This window comes from Triticum aestivum, chromosome 1D (assembly GCF_018294505.1).
Source record: "Triticum aestivum cultivar Chinese Spring chromosome 1D, IWGSC CS RefSeq v2.1, whole genome shotgun sequence".
Lineage (NCBI taxonomy): Eukaryota > Viridiplantae > Streptophyta > Magnoliopsida > Poales > Poaceae > Triticum > Triticum aestivum.
In genome coordinates, this window is record NC_057796.1 from 38,719,760 (window position 1) to 38,734,570 (window position 14,811).

A 14,811-nucleotide genomic window follows, 5' to 3' on the forward strand; every position below is an offset into this window, starting at 1 on the left:
ATATCGCAGCACCAACTCTACAGCAACATTAATCCCTAATTACATTATTCATGCCTCATGACTACACATCACAAAAACTGATTACCACCGACCACATCAGGGATTCAGACAAGTTCAGGCGGTCCTGAAAGATTGGCAACCTGCATGCGCACAAAATGAAAACAACACGCGGCGGCAGGGAGGGACGTTAGTGCCTAGGAGAGAACAGAGCCCGCCGCCGAAGAGGCGAGCATGGCAACCGAGAGGAAAGACCACTGAGAGGGAGGAGGGGGTGAGAAAAGCAAAAACCTGCACACACGATCCACGGGGAAATCATTGTTTTTTTCATGGTAATACTTGTTTCATTCATATCATAAAGAACAAAGTACAAGTCACGTAAAGACCGGCATGACAAAACTGAAAAGATAGCAGAACATCTCTGAGCTTGACATCAACGCCCGTCACCTGCCTCCGGCACCACCACAGTAGCCACCGAAGAAAAGAATGACGAATCACCTTCTCACCCGAGCTCGACGCGGCTCCATCGCTGATATGCAGCTTCGCGGACCTCCAAGGTGGCTCACCAAAAGTGAAGCCCTTACCGTTGCACGAATCAGACCGGGGCAACACCCTGGACACGCCATCGAACTTCAGATCTAGCACCCCACCATGACTAAAACGCCGAAGGAGGAAACCATATCTGCCATCCACGAACCACGAGCCCAGCACATGCTCCGTCTTCCAGATGTCGTCGATGCAGACCACAATCTGCATCCGCTCCTGGACTACCTCCCAAGCTCCGCGCCGACGCTGGAGCAAACGCCGTCGCCACGGCGGAGCCCGAGGACTGATACGTCTCCAACGTATCTATAATTTTTGATTGCTCCATGCTATATTATCTTCTGTTTTGGACATTATTGGGCTTTATTATTCACTTTTTATATTATTTTTGGGACTAACCTATTAACCGGAGGCCCAGCCCAGAATTTCTGTTTTTTGCCTATTTCAGAGTTTCGCAGAACAAGAATATCAAACGGAGTCCAAGCGGAATGAAACCTTCGGGAGCGTGATTTTTGGAACGAACAAGATCCAGGAGACTTGGACGCTACGTAAGAGAAGCTTCCAGGAGGCCACGAGCTAGGGGCGCGCGCCTACCCCCCCAGGGCGCGCCCTCCACCCTCGTGGGCCCCCTGTTGCTCCACCGACGTACTCCTTCCTCCTATATATACCTATGTACCCCCAAACGATCAGAACAGGAGCCAAAAACCTAATTCCACCGCCGCAACCTTCTGTAGCCACGAGATCCCATCTTGGGGCCTGTTCCGGATCTCCGCCGGAGGGGGGCATCCATCATGGAGGGCTTCTACATCAACACCATAGCCTCTCCGATGAAGTGTGAGTAGTTTAACTCAGACCTTCGGGTCCACAGTTATTAGCTAGATGGCTTCTTCTCTCCTTTTGGATCTCAATACAATGTTCTCCCCCTCTCTCGTGGAGATCTATTCGATGTAATCTTCTTTTTGCGGTGTGTTTGTTGAGACCGATGAATTATGGGTTTATGATCAAGATTATCTATGAACAATATTTGAATCTTCTCTGAATTCTTTTATGTATGATTGGTTATCTTTGCAAGTCTCTTCGAATTATGAGTTTGGTTTGGCCTACTAGATTGATCTTTCTTGCAATGGGAGAAGTGCTTAGCTTTGGGTTCAATCTTACGGTGTCCTTTCCCAGTGACAGTAGGGGCAGCAAAGCACGTATTGTATTGTTGCAATCGAGGATAACAAGATGGTTTTTTTATCATATTGCATGAATTTATCCCTCTACATCATGTCATCTTGCTTAAGGCGTTACTCTGTTTTCATGAACTTAATACTCTAGATGCATGCTGGATAGCGGTCGATGAGTGGAGTAATAGTAGTAGATGCAGGCAGGAGTCGGTCTACTTGTATCAGACGTAATGCCTGTATACATGATCATACCTAGATATTCTCATAACTATGCTCAATTCTGTCAATTGCTTAATAGTAATTAGTTCACCCACCGTAAAATACTTATGCTCTTGAGAGAAGCCACTAGTGAAACCTATGGCCCCCGGCTCTATCTTCATCATATTAATCTTCCAACACTTATTTATTTCCTTTGCTTTTTACTTTGCTTTTATTTTACTTTGCATCTTATAGTAAAAATACCAAAAATATTATCCTATCATATCTATCAGATCTCACTCTCGTATGTGACCGTGAAGGGATTGACAACCCCTTATCGCGTTGGTCGCGAGGATTTATTTGTTTTGTGTAGGTACGACGGACTCGCGCGTAGCCTCCTACTGGATTGATACCTTGGTTCTCAAAAACTGAGGGAAATACTTACGCTACTTTACTACATCACCCTTTCCTCTTCAAGGGAAAACCAACGCAGTGCTCAAGTGGTAGCAAGAAGGATTTCTGGCGCCGTTGCCAGGGAGGTCTACGCAAAAGTCAACATACCAAGTACCCATCACAATCCCTTATCTCCCGCATTACATTATTTGCCATTTGCCTCTCGTTTTCCTCTCCCCCACTTCACCCTTGCCGTTTTATTCGCCCTCTCTTTTCCGTTTGCCTCTTTTTCGCTTGCTTTCTGTTTGCTTGTGTGTTGGATTGCTTGTTTGTCACGATGGCTCAAGATAATACCAAATTATGTGACTTTACCAATACCAACAATAATGATTTCCTTAGCACTCTGATTGCTCCTCTTACAGATACTGAATCTTGTGAAATCAATGCTACACTACTGGAATCAGCTAATTTGCCATCGGCCAGCTCTTTGCCGTCCGCTAGCTGACGGCAAAGAAGCTCTTTGCCATCAGCTACACATAAACAGACGGCAAAGAAAAGGCTGACGGCAAAGAAGCTCTTTGCCATCTGCCAGCTCTTTGCCGTCTGCTGGCGGACGGCAAAGAGTGTGGTGGCCCCCACCCCCTGCTCGTTTGAAAAATCCTAACGGCCCACCTCTTTGCCGTCCGCTGAAAAATCCTAACGGCCCACCTCTTTGCCGTCCGCTAGCGGACGGCAAAGAGGCAGAAAGGCGGACGGCAAAGGCTGGCGGACGGCAAAGAGGGCACTTGCCTAACGGCAGGTACCCCCCGCCCGTTACTCACTTCGTCCTCGCCTTGCCCTTCTCCTCCCACCCCGCCGCCGCCCGCCCGCCCGCCGCGCGCCGCCGCCCCGTCGCCCCCGCCGCCCCGGCTCCCCGCCGCCCCCCCGCCCCGGCCCCCCGCCGCCCCGCGCCCCACCGCCGCCCCGCGCCCCACCGCCGCCACGGCCCCCCGCCGCCTCCTCCACTGCCCCGCCCCGGCCCCCCGCCCCCCATCCCCCCGCCGCCCCGGCCCCTCGCCGGCCGGGCCCCCGACGCCCCGCCTCCTCCACCGCCCCGCCCCGGCCCCCCGCCGGCCGGGCCCCCGCCGCGCCGCCTCCTCCACCGCCCCGCCCGGGCCCTCCGTCGCCGGCCCCGCCCCGGCCCTCCCCCACAGTGAGCCCCTCCTCCCTTTTTTCTGTTTTTTTGTTTTTTCTTCTGTTTTTTTGTTTTTTTCTGTTTAAGTTTAGGTTTAATTAGTTTAAATAGTTTAGTTTTAATTAGTTTAGGTTTTTAGTTTAGGTTAGTTTAGGTTTAGGTTATGTAGAAGGGGGAAGAAGAAGAAGAAGAAGAAGAAGAAGAAGAAGAAGAAGAAGAAGAGGAGGAGGAGGAGGAGGAGGAGGAGGAGGAGGAGAAGAAGAAGAAGAAGAAGAAGAAGAAGAAGAAGAAGAAGAAGAGGAGGAGGAGGAGGAGGAGGAGGAGGAGGAAGAAGAAGAAGAAGAAGAAGAAGAAGAAGAAGAAGAAGAAGAAGAAGAAGAAGAAGAAGAAGAAGAAGAAGAAGAAGAAGAAGAAGAAGAAGAAGAAGAAGAAGAAGAAGAAGAAGAAGAAGAAGAAGAAGAAGAAGAAGAAGAAGAAGAAGAAGAAGAAGAAGAAGAAGAAGAAGAAGAGGAGGAGGAGGAGGAGGAGGAGGAGGAGGAGGAGGAGGAGAAGGAGAAGAAGAAGAGGAGGAGGAGGAGGAGGAGGAGGAGGAAGAGGAAGAAGAAGAAGAAGAAGAAGAAGAAGAAGAAGAAGAAGAAGAAGAAGAAGAAGAAGAGGAGGAGGAGGAGGAGGAGACACCCCGAAACCCCGACCCCGAAACAGCACCCCGACCCCGACACGGCACCCCGACACCGACACGGCACCCCGACACCTACACGACACCCCGACCCCCAACACGACACCCCCGACACCCCGACCCCGAGAACCCGACCCCGACCCCGACCCCGACACCCCGACCCCGAGCCTGACCCGACACCCCGACCCCGACACCGACACGGCACCCCGACCCCGACCCGGCACCCCGACCCCCAACACCGACACGACACCCCGACCCCCGACACGACACCCCCGACACCCCGACCCCGAGACCCCGACCCCGACCCCGACACCCCGACCCCGAGCCTGACCCGACACCCCGACCCCGACACCGACACGGCACCCCGACCCCGACCGGCACCCCGACCCTGAGACCCCGACCCCGACACGGCACCCCGAGACCGACACACCACCCCGACCCCGACACGGCACCCCGAGACCGACACGACACCCCGACCCCCGACACGACACCCCCGACACCCCGACACCCCGACCCCGAGACCCCGACCCCGACCTCGACCCCGACCCCGACACCCCGACCCCGAGCCTGACCCGACACCCCGACCCCGACACGGCACCCCGACCCCGACCCGGCACCCCGACCCGACACCCCGACCCCGAGACCCCGACCCCGAAAAGGTGTTCTTTGGCCTTCCAGAAGCCGACGGGGTCATATATTTGTGAATTATTAGTTAGGTCATATATCTTTCCATTTTGTTATGAAAAACATCATATATAATTGTGTTGATCGGGTAGTTTTAAATGTGCAGTTGTTTCATCGCTGCGAGGTTTGGTGTTCGACGACCTCGCCGTGCGTTTGACGAGCTCTGCCCCTTCGTTCGTGGGTGAGCACAAATGACATGTCCTCCTCCCCCATTAATTATTTGATCTATTCCGATGAAACTTGATAGCTAGATATATATGTGTCTTGAATCATCAGTATGCGTAACCAATATGTGTCTCCCGTTCGAAAGCGTCATAGTTATAAATATGCATGCATTTGCATATTTATAACCTTGATTCTTTCGAATTGTCCAACGCTATCCATGGACAGCCCGAGTATGTTTAGATTGGGTTCGTTTTCCCATATGCTTTGCTCCGGATCCGACGCATAAATTTCGTCAGTGCCTCCCCTGTTGTTCTCCGGGTACACATCCTCTCTGTTTATTGCAGAGACGTGTATCAGGAGAACAGCGGGGAGGTGCTGCCGAAATTTTGCGTAGGATCCGGGGCATAGCATGGGAAAATGAACCCAATCTAAACATACTCGGGTGGGATTAGGACCTATCATTACCTATTAGAGTGTAGGTTGCATGGACGTAATAAAATTGACAAAGTAGATCAACTGATGAATACATACATGGTGAATTATATATATATATATTTGTTGTGTGTCTAGTAGCTCTGAAAGTCAAGATGAGTGATCGTGCGTGGATGTACACCGGTCACACTGGTCAGAACAAATGGAGCACTGAATGGTTCACAAAAACCAAGGGGTTTGTGCGAGCCGCATTTGCAAATGGCCAGAGGAAAACCTGGTGCCCCTGTTTACGGTGCGGCAATTGGGAAAAGAGGACAGAGGCTGAAATGGGCAAACACCTGCAGAAGAGTGGTTTTACGCCCGATTATACGGTGTGGACATTTCATGGTGAGTCTGCCCAACGTGACCGAGCTGAGGTGGATCGTCGTCGCACCGACGAGCATGGTACCGGTATGGAAAACATGGTGCAAGACTTTGATGATGCTCGGGATTCGGACGAGGAGATGGAGGAATCTGCAAAGGCCTTCAATGAAATGTTGGAGTCTGCAAAACGTCCGCTCCATGAGCACACTGAGCTTTGTCAGTTGGATGCCATCTCACAAGTAATGGCTCTGAAGGCTCAGTTCAACTTGGGCAGAGAATGCTATGATGCAATGATGACAGTATTTGGACGCTTTCTACCCAAAGGCCATGTAATGCCTGCAAACCTGTACCAGTCGGACAAAATCCTCCGTGCACTGAAGATGCCCTATGATAAGATACATGCCTGTGAGAAAGGATGTGTCTTGTTTAGGCTTGACTATGCGGACTTGAACTGTTGTCCCATTTGCAAGTCTTCCAGGTATGTTGTGGTAGACAACGGTATGGGTGAGAAGACACAGACCAAAATCCCCGTTAGTGTTCTTCGGTATATGCCAATCGTACCAAGACTTCAACGTCTTTTCATGGTCGAAGAGACGGCCAGACAGATGACATGGCACAAAACGGGCAAAAGAACCGAACTAGATGCAGATGGGAATCTGATGATTGTACACACATCGGATGGTGTTGCGTGGAAAAAGTTTGATGAATTACATGGTGACAAAGCGGCAGATCCGAGGCATCCTCGAGTCGGCATCAGCACGGATGGGTTCAGTGTGTTTGGTATGACGGCAGCCCAATACAGTTGTTGGCCCGTATTTGTCTTTCCACTCAATCTCCCCCCCGGACAGATTATGCAAAGAAAGAACATTTTCCTGACGTTGATAATTCCAGGGCCCAACTATCCGGGGAAAAATATGAATGTGTACATGCAACCGCTTAAGGACGAATTGCAAGAAGCCTGGGATAATGGGTTCAAGACATACGATGCCTATAGCAAACGGAACTTCATAATGCGTGTCTGGTACATGTACTCGACGCATGACTTGCCGGCGTATGCGCTATTCGTTGGCTGGTGTGTGCATGGAAGGTTCCCGTGCCCCACATGCAAGGGAGCTCTTGAGTTTCGTTGGCTTCAGGCCGGTCGCAAGTTTTCTTGCTTCGACATGCATAGAGAGTTCCTGAATCCTCGCCATAAGTTCAGGAAAGACAAGAAGAACTTCATCAGAGGTAGAGTTGTCAAAAACTCTGCACCACATGCATTGACAGGCCAACAGACCCTGGATCAGTTAAACGCTCTCGAGCCAGATCCCGAGCGTCCAGGGTACTTCAAGGGGTATAATTCTAAGCACGCCTGGACTCACAAAACATGCTTATGGGATCTGCCTTACTTCAAAGACCTCCTTTGCCCACACAACATCGACGTGATGCACACTGAGAAGAATATCGCCGAGGCACTTTTTGGTACATTGTTCGGCATAGATGGGAAGTCAAAGGATAATACTAAGGCTAGAGTCGATCTGGAGGCGCTATGTGATAGGCCGTTACAAAACATGAAAGAACCGAAAGGAAAGCAGAACTGGACGAAGCCAAAGGCATGGTTCAATCTTGGAAGGCCGGCTATGAGGGAAATTATCTTGTGGGTGAAAATGCAGTTGATGTTCCCCGATGGGTATGCAGCGAATCTACAGAGGGGAGCCAGTCTTGATAAATTGAAGATATTTGGTCTCAAGAGTCATGATTGGCACATATGGATTGAGCGGGTAATGCCGGTGATGTTGCGTGGCTTCATCCCTGAGGATGAATGGCTAGTACTGGCAGAACTCAGCTATTTCTTCCGTGTTCTTTGTGCGAAAGAACTATCGCCTAGCGTGCTAGAAGAAATGGAAGAGTTGGCGCCGGAGTTGATCTGCAAGTTAGAGAAGATCTTTCCACCGGGCTTCTTTAATCCAATGCAACATTTGATTTTGCATCTCCCGACCGAGGCAAGATTGGGGGGGCCCGTGCAAAATCGTTGGTGCTACCCAACTGAGAGGATGCAGAAGACGCTTCGACAAAAATGTAAAAATAAACGTAGAATTGAAGCATCGATGGCTGAGGCATTCATCACTGAGGAGGCGGCAAACTTCGTGACAGCACACTACGAAGCCAAAAATCGTCATTTGCATAATCCGAAGCCTCGGTACAATGCTGACGACCCTAAAAAGGGTGGATCCAACCTCAGCCTATTCAAAGGGAATCTCGCACCAGCCAGTGTTTCAAATCCAGTATCTTTGGATAACGAACAATGGCGGACCATTTCGTTGTATATCTTCAACAACCTGATAGAAGTGCGGCCGTACATCGAGTAAGTTCTCGGTACATAGTTTCGCAACTTCTATTTCCTTTGAACTGCTCTTATTCCTGGATATTTCATACAGTCGATACGTCGCCTTATTCTCGTATGGAGCGGTGATCCAAAAGGATTCTGTCGAAGAGTATGAGCTTCTCGCAAAGCAAGGTGGCGGCTATCCCGGTTTCATCTCTTGGTTCAAACAAACGGTAATTTCTATTAGACTTGTAGGCTAATTTGTAGGCGGCTATCCCGGTTTCATTCGCTAATTTGTGCGTAATGCAACAATCCTTTCATATTAAACTTGTAGGCTAATTCAGAGTCTATGGACGCCGAATTGAGACAAGTCGCTAATGGTTTTGACTATAAGGTCCGTTCATTTGACAAATACGACATCAACGGGTATCGCTTTCGTACCTATGGCAAAGAGCTATCTATGGCCGACCGAAAGTCTACAAATTGTTGTGTATCTGCTATCGGCGAAGGAGGTACCGAGTATTATGGGAGAGTTGAAGCAATTTATGAACTTCTATTCTATGGTGAAAACCCACCGAATGTCGTAGTCTTCAAATGTTATTGGTTTCAGCCGAAGGAGACTAGAAGAACTCATGAACATATAGGGCTAGTTGAAATCAACCAAAGCACCCATTTAGATGTTCCTGATGTCTATATTACGGCTCAACAGGCGACCCAAGTATTCTATCTACCGTGGGCCTGCCAAACTAATCCAAATCTGAAAGGTTGGGATGTCGTTTATGAAGTGCCGCCACGTGCTAGACTATCTCCCCCAAAGGAAGAGGATTATGAACCTCACATTAACCCAGACACATATGAAGGAGAATTCTTCCAAGAGACACGTCTTTCCAAAAAGCGTTTCAAGAACCGCTATACTTCACCCCAAAACATTGAAGTAGACAGTGACAGTGAATCCGACATCACCCCAGAGGAGGAACAAGAAGAGCCGGAACAAGAAGAGGTTACTGCTGCGGATGACCTGTCATTGCTTGACCGATTACGTCAAGGTGGCCTTGCACATGTTGATGCCACTGAACCCTATGAGCCCGTCATTGATTATAGTGATGATGATGATTATGCATTTATTGATGATACTGATCGAGATTATTAGTAGTGTCAGGTATTAAATTTTTTAATGTTGTACTTGATGATGATACACTTAAGTGATACACATATTATTATTCATGTCGGTCTTTTTTTTATGTTGTACTAATTTCGTTTACTGTTTGTCATGGCAGGTGTTGAAAGATGGTGGGCGCTGGTCGGGAGCGCGCCAAGGCTCCTTCTTCCTCGGCGCGTGGTCTGAGGTCTTCGATTCCAGACGTACCTCTTCGCCGAGCGTTGCTGGACAGTATGTCCACACCGCCGGGCCCTTCTTCGTCCACCGCGGTGCCCAGCAGGGGACGAGGTAGGAAGAGAGGAGGTGGGGCACGTGGTCGCGGGAGAGGAGGTAGGGTGACTGCTAGGGCGCCTTCCTCGCCGCCACCCCCAGCTGTTTCACCCGAGCACGTGACTGCTAGGGTGGACTCGTCCGAGGAGGAGGCTACACGGACTCCGGTCCACGAGCCTCCGGTCCACGGGTCTTGGGCCCACGAGCCTCGGGTCGACTGGCCTTCGGCCCACGAGAGTTCGGCCCACGAGACCCCGGAGGAGCACACGTCCGGATGGGGTACCTGGCCGGATCAGCCCGAGGAGCCGAGTGGCCATGCTGATGATGGCGGGGAGCCGACTGATCTTGAGGAGGAGGGTGGCACCGTCTACCAGCGTGGTGCTACACGGCTCCCGTCCGTGCCGGCGACCCGCGAGCAGAGGTGGTTGATCTTCCCTGATGGGGAGAGGTACGTAAGTGCATTTAAAATTTTTGTACCTTCTGCATTCACGTTTCTTCAAATAACTAATGCGTTGGCCTTGTCATGCTGCAGGGGTTGGGACCACCATCATAGTGTCCGCCGGCCCAACTCCGTCCTTGGAGTTCTTTGCCGGCAAAACTTCCCGGGGTTTGTCACGTTGCCTGGTGAGGGTCGGCTTCCAGAGCTTGGGTTGAGCTGGGAGCACTACGTGGCTGCCCCGGCCCCGCCGGATGTCATTATCGACGGTGTCGTGTGCGACACGAGGGCAGACATGGTGATCAGGACGTTCTGGGTAATTTCTCCTTTACACATTTCAAAATCTTCAACTAGCTAGTTATTAATTGTACTAATCAATATTGTCTCATTTGATTGCAGACATTCTACAGGTGTGAGGAGGGATACGAGGAGGACTGCGCAAATGTTATCGAGAACGTCTGCAAGCGCCTACTCCAGAACTTACGGCACGAGGCTCGGGTGCAGGCTGTTCGAGACTACTACGCCTTGCGTGGTATCAAGAAGACCAAGCCGGCGTGCCGCGATAAGTTCCTGAGTAAGGAGCAGTACATGAAGGTAATTCTTAAGGCCTTCTACTTAAGTTCCTTCATTTAGTAATTCTTAGCCGTAGCGCTCAAGTTTCTATTTGCTAACTTAGGCGCCTCCGAGATGGTGTGCGGATCGGATGGATTGTTGGGAGGTGTTGGTCGATGAGTGGTGCTCACAAGAATGGCTAGCCCTCCACAACCAGGCCAAGGACAAACGTGCCCAAATGGAAGGTGTGCCACACCATCAAGGCAGCTCCAACTTATATCAGTTCGGGCGCAACTGGGTATGTGGTTTGCTTCATGATTCATGCAATTCATTCATCATGCTAGCTTGAGCCCTTTAATTACTAACTTTCATTGCTTCTCTCTTTCAGGCACGCCACAATAAGGCGGATAAGGTGCCAGAGGTGTACGACCTGTATGCCATGGCCCACACTGGCTCTTACAAGAAAGTCAAGGCTTTCTCTCAGTCTGACCTCGATGATGCAAACAACTTCACCAACATCTCCTCCCACAACAAGCTCGTGAGATATAGAGATGAGGGGAAGGCGAGGAAAGGGGAGGACTTTAACCCGAGCCAGGGTCCCATTGATCCAGAGCTGGTGATGATATCTGGTGGCGGGAGGTCCCATGGCTCCATAGCCATTGGAGATGGACTTATCCGTTGTCCTAGCACTCTCCCGGAGATCAAGGCGCGCCAGTCGAGCTCCGCTCCTGAGATAAGGCCTCGTGAACGGCCAGTGCAACTCGCCATCAAGGTTAGTGATACGTACTCAGTTATCTTTCTCCATTACATTGTGTGCGCTTCCATCAATGATTACAAATGGTCATGTGAGTGGTGTTGCAGGCTGCTATACAGACTGAGAGAGATAGAACGGAGAAACTTCTGGCGGAGGCGGCGGAGAGGCAGCGGGAGATGGAGGAGAGGACGAGAAAGATGATGGAGGAGGAGAGGGCACGGAATGACATGCAGGCAAGGGCCATGTACGAGCTCCTTGTGGTAAGTTTCTTCTGCAGATTACTTGCTAGTCTTAACATTTGAGTCTCATTACTAACTAGTATGACTCTGTTCTGAAAACCAAATGTGCAGTCTGTGTGCGAGAAGTCCGGTCAGCCCGCTCCGCCGATGCCAGTGATTGCTCCTGGGAGCACGGTGAGTTTAGTTTGAATGGACATTAGTTGGTAGTCTCAACATTTGAGTGTCGTAATGCTAACGAGACATTGGAAATGATCTTTGTTGCAGCTTAACTCCAGAAACGCATCGCACGATCCTTCTCCAGGTAGCGGCACTAGCCACCCCGGTCCTACACCTCCCTGATCACGGTAAGTTTCTCTAGTGTTTTGCTTAACAAATGCATAAAGACCTAGACTTAGCTTTATTTCCTCCAATATGCTTACCATAATGACCTAGAGTTAGCTTATTTTCCTCCAAAATGACCCATTTTACCTAGGTTAGCTTATAAATGATGCAGTTCATCCAAGTTAGCTCAAAAATGACCCATTTCACCTAGATTAGCTCCTAAATGATCCATTTTACCTACGTTAGCTTTAAAATGGCCCATTTCACCTACGTTAACTCCAAAATGACCCATCTTACCTAGGTTATCTCATAAACGATCCATTTCAACTAATTTAGCTCATAAACGATCCATTTGACCTAAGTGAGCAAAAAAACGATCCATTTCACCTAAATTAGCTCTTAAATGATCCATTTCACCTAAGTTAGCTAAAAAACGATCCATTTCAACTAAATTAGCTAAAAAATGATCCATTTCAACAAAGTTAGCTCATAAACGATCCATTTCAACTAAGTTAGCTCAAAAACGATCCTTTTGACCTAAGTGAGCTAAAAAACGACCCATTTCACCTTAGTTACCTCAAAAACGATCCATTTCAACTAAGTTAGCTCAAAAACGATCCATTTCAACTAGGTTAGCTCCAAAATGACCCATTTCACCTTACTTAGCTCAAAAACGATGCCCTTCACCTTAGTTAGCTCATAAACGACCCATTTCAACTAAGTTAGCTCATAAATGATCCATTTCAACTAAGTTAGCTCATAAACAACCCATTTCAACTTAGTTAGCTCATATATGATCCATTTCACCTAAGTTAGCTCATAAATGACATATACTTCTTGTTCTAGTCTTCTTCTTGTTCTAGTCTTCTTCTTGTTCTAGTCACCTATTTCTAACTTTCTTATTTACCATTTTGCAGATTTCATTCACTTGATGGAAGCTAGCTTGCTATGATGGAGTGCTTGCTTTTCCTTTGATGAAACTTTGCATTGTATCTAGCTTGCTATCTTCATGACACTTTGCATTGTAATATATATATGGATGGAACAATGTGTATGGATGGAACTTCCTTATGTATGAACAATGTGTATGGATGAAACTGATGTGATATGTGATATGAAACTTATGTGCTAGATATGTGTTGGATATGTGCTGGATATGAAACTTATATATGTGATATGTGCTGCAAATTGTGGGATTTAATAAAAAACAGAAAAAACAGACAATATGCAGGCTCTTTGCCGTCTGCCACCGACGGCAAAGAGCTCTTTGCCGTCTGCCCCGGCAAGCTCTTGCCGCCGCGGACGGCAAAGAAGCCACGTGGCAGCCAACTGTGCTTCCTGGGAGCTGACCCATTTGGTCAGTTTGCCTACAGTGGCAGACGGCAAAGACTTTGCCGTCCGTGGCAGACGGCAAAGAACCTGCAATTTGCCTACAGTGGCAGACGGCAAAGAACCTGGCATCTAGTGACGTGTAGATGACATCATAAGGCGGACGGCAAAGACCAAAGGCTCTTTGCCGTCTGCGGCGGACGGCAAAGGTCTGCCGTTAGCCACTTAACGGACTGACAGCGCAAATATTGCCGTCTGCCCTCTTTGCCGTCCGCCGCAGACGGCAAAGAGCCTTTGCCGTCCGCCGCCAGGAAGCAGACGGCAAAGAAGCTGTTTACCGTAGCCTTCTTTGCCGGAGCGTTTTGCCGTCCGCGGCTGACGGCAAAGGTCTTTGCCGTCCGCCTTTCGAGCCTTTGCCGTCCGCCATGGCAGATGGCAAAGTAGCTGTTTCCTGTAGTGCTACTTTGTTGAATCTTGTCATGAAAGATCAATTCACCGGCCTTCCTAGTGAAGATGTCGCTACTCATCTAAATATCTTTGTTGATTTGTGTGATATGCAAAAGAAGAAAGATGTTGACAATGATATTGTTAAATTGAAGCTATTTCCTTTTTCGCTTAGAGATCGTGCTAAAGCTTGGTTTTCGTCTTTGCCTAAAAATAGTATTGATTCATGGAATAAGTGCAAAGATGCTTTTATCTCTAAGTATTTTCCTCCCGCTAAGATCATCTCTCTTAGAAACGATATTATGAATTTTAAGCAACTTGATCATGAACATGTTGCACAAGCTTGGGAGAGGATGAAATTAATGATACGTAATTACCCTACTCATGGTTTGAATTTGTGGATGATTATAAAAAAATTATGCCGGATTGAATTTTGCTTCTAGAAATCTTTTAGATTCGGCCGTGGGAGTCACTTTTGTGGAAACCACTTTAGGATAATCTACTAAACTCCTAGATAATATTATGGTTAATTATTCTCAATGGCACACTGAAAGATCTACTAATAAAAAGTGCATGCGATAGAAGAAATAAATGTTTTGAGTGGAAAGATGGATGAACTTATGAAATTATTTGCTACTAAGAGTGTTTCTTCTGATCCTAATGATATGCCTTTGTCTACTTTGATTGAGAATAATAATGAATCTATGGATGTGGATTTTGTTGGTAGGAATAATTTGTGTAACAATGCGTATAGAGGAAACTTTAATCCTAGACCTTATCCTAGCAATTCCTCTAATAATTATGGTAATTCCTACAATACCTCTTATGGAATTTTTAATAAGATGCCCTCTGAATTTGAAACTAGTGTTAAAGAGTTTATGATTTCGCAAAAGAATTGCAATGCTTTGCTTGAAGAGAAATTGCTTAAAGTTGATGAATTGGCTAGGAACGTTGATAGAATTTCTCTTGATGTTGATTCTTTAAAGCTTAGATCTATTCCTCCTAAGCATGATATCAATGAGTCTCTCAAAGCCATGAGAATTTCCATTTATGAGTGCAAAGAAAGAACCGCTAGGATGCGTGCTAAGAAAGATTGCTTTATGAAAGCGTGTTCTTCTATTTTTTATGAAAACAAAGATGAAGATCTAAAAGTTATTGATGTGTCCCCTATTAAATCTTTGTTTTGCAATATGAATCTTGATAATGAT